At 47.9% G+C, this 2,666-nt stretch overlaps 1 pseudogene; it reads right to left on the bottom strand.

Annotated features, from left to right (window-relative positions):
• Positions 1 to 319: 319 nt before the first annotated feature.
• LOC137225904 (eukaryotic translation initiation factor 4B pseudogene) lies at positions 320 to 2,311 on the bottom strand (annotated as a pseudogene).
• Positions 2,312 to 2,666: the final 355 nt, after the last annotated feature.

Here is a 2,666-nt window from a genome sequence, read left to right as displayed (position 1 = left end):
AGAAGTACCAGATTCATCTCTAGCCCTAGAACAAGGGACATGTTTCATAAGCCTTTGTTCAAACTCTTTTCCCTACCTGGAGTGCCCTTCCCTCCTCTCTATGAAACCCCTTCTATACTTAATGAGCTATTACAAATATCACTTCATACTCTAAGCCTTTCTTGGTTCTACCAAGTGGTCTTTCCTTCTTCTGAAGGCCCTGTAAGGGGCCTTATCTATGGCACTAATTGCACTGTGGCAAATACAATATTAACACATTTTTATCCACCCATCCTCCTGACAGTAAGCTCCCTGAGGAGAGGAATCATGCAGAGTATGATTTTTTTTTTTTTCCAGGAGATGGTGAGTTTTATTTTGTCTTGCCTGGATAGAGATTTGATTTGCTCTCGAATGTTCCAGGGTGGTGAGAGACTAGGAGAAAGCACAGAATGCAGAGGTCTATTCAGTGTAATCTTCTCCCTCATTTTCACCTTCATCATCAATGCCAAGAGCAGCATACTTGCTTGCAGAACTGAATTTAGAGGCTGGATTTTCTTCAGTTTTCTTTGGCTCAGGTGCAGACATGGAGTCTTGATGCTTTTTGCCATCTTTCCTGTCTGCCTCCTTCCAGTGGTCTTTGTTCCCTCCATCTCCTGGACCACGGCTGGAATTTCCACTTTGGCCTTTTGGGGCACTCACCCCATCTACTTTATTTTCATCTGCTTTCCTTACTGGTCCTTCCTCAGATGGTTGAGCTGAAGCTACTTTCCTTCCACCACTCCCTCCACGGGACTGCTGCTCTGTGTCTGAGCTCTGAGATCGATCAGGAGGCTTAGAACTTCGTTTCACACAAGCATTCTCCTTTGGTGGAGGGGTTGGCATTACCTTTAGAGGCTGTTCAGGTTTGGGAGGCTTAGAAGCTGGAGACTGACAGTCTTCCTCTTTACTGGGTGTTTCATATTCTAGCGACTTCTCACTCTCGCTCCTTCGTGCATCCTGGTCTGACTTACTTCTTCCAGATGTGGCTGAGGTCCCAGTCTGTGATGACTCATTTCCTGCCCTCGGCCATTCCCGTTCCTGAGTTTCTTCACTTCGCCAGCTTGGGTGTCTCTCCCGAGGCTGTCGTTCTAGTTTTGGCTCATCCAGCTGACGCTGCAGTTTCTCCTGTTCCTGTAGCCGCTCTTCTACTTCTCGTTCTCTAGCAGCTGTGTCAACAGGCTTTGCTCCTCCAAAGATAGAGGCTGCTTGACTGGACTGGGAGGTGCTAACAGAGGAATCATCTTCCTTAGGAGTACTCCGACGCTTTAGGTTCAGTTTGGGTCTTTGCGGGGGACCACTATCATCACGCCTATAATCACCCCGAGAGTAATCGTCTTTGGAGCTCCATGACCGGTCATCTTGTCATCATATCTGTCCTCATAGGGTCCCCGCCTCCTCTGTAGTGGTCATCCTTACGGTACCCACTACCAAATGCTCTTCTGCCACTGCCTATCCTGGAATGGTAGCCTCTATCATGGTCTCTGCTGTCTTGGTCATCATAGCCATCTCGGCCCCCGTATTGATCCATGTCCCGGCGTGGGCCATCACGGTAACCGTCCCAATACCCATCACGATATTGGTCTGAATCATAACGATCTCCATACTTGTCTCCAAAGCTATCATCACCTCTTCTAGGTGGGTAGTCATCAAAGCTGTCTGTAGCAGGACGGGCCCTCCAGTCTGTATCTGTTTTGTCAGAATCCCGATTTCTATCTCTGCCAAAAGAACGATCATCCCTGTCTTTATCCTGTGCTTGATCAACAACGTCCACTCCAATTCTCCTGTTACCTAGAGACTCTTCATTGAGGCTCGGGGCATTGAGCAAGGAATCCAGGTCCTCAAACTCAGCGTTACCAAAACCTTTCAACCTCTCAGGATTGCTGGGTTCACATTATAAACGCACTGCGCTCATATTTAAACCTCTGAAGGAATTCTAAAGAATCCCTTGATGATGTCTTCTATCACATCACAGGGCAGGTTCCCTAGAAAAGCAGTGTAGGCTGGCGATTTGGGAAGACAGCTCCAGTGGATACTGGATTCCCGAGCAGCCTGTGGAGCAGTGGGCAGGATGGAATGGTTGACTGGAGGTGCCCCATGCACATCATCATCATTACTATGCCAAGTGGTTGAAACATCTCCTTCTAGGTCATCTGTTTCATCAGCCCAGCTGACTGGTTTGGGGACGTAGGTGCTTCCTCCAGCAGTCCCTCCATCCTCAGCCAGGAGGTCTGTTAGGGAGATAGTCTTCCCCTTCCTATTCTTCATTTTTGCTGAGGCCGCCATGTTGGGAGAGGGAGAGAGAACGCAAAGGCCACAGTATGATTTTTATTCCAGAACCCTAAGGTACATCAAATATCACTTCATTCTTTCTCTAAACCAAATTAACTTAGTTCTAAGCTCTATTACCTAGCTGGAGAAACATTACATTTCAGCCTTTGGTGAGCTTCCTTCTCCCATCTGCCGTCCTACCATCACCATGAGACTATACAACATTGAGTATACAGGGGAGCATATTACATGAGCAGGGTGTCCTCCTTTGAGTAGGGTGGTGTCAGCTTTGGTGCTCACTGCCAAAGCCCACATGGTCAAGTTGAAGCAGGTGGCTCCACCACCTCTTGCCTATTTCCAAAGTCCAGTCTAAGGCCCAT

The sequence above is a fragment of the Pseudorca crassidens genome, chromosome 6 (genome assembly GCF_039906515.1).
Source record: "Pseudorca crassidens isolate mPseCra1 chromosome 6, mPseCra1.hap1, whole genome shotgun sequence".
NCBI lineage: Eukaryota > Metazoa > Chordata > Mammalia > Artiodactyla > Delphinidae > Pseudorca > Pseudorca crassidens.
Note: the sequence above shows the minus strand (reverse complement) of the source record. Positions and strands in the feature narration are given on the sequence as shown.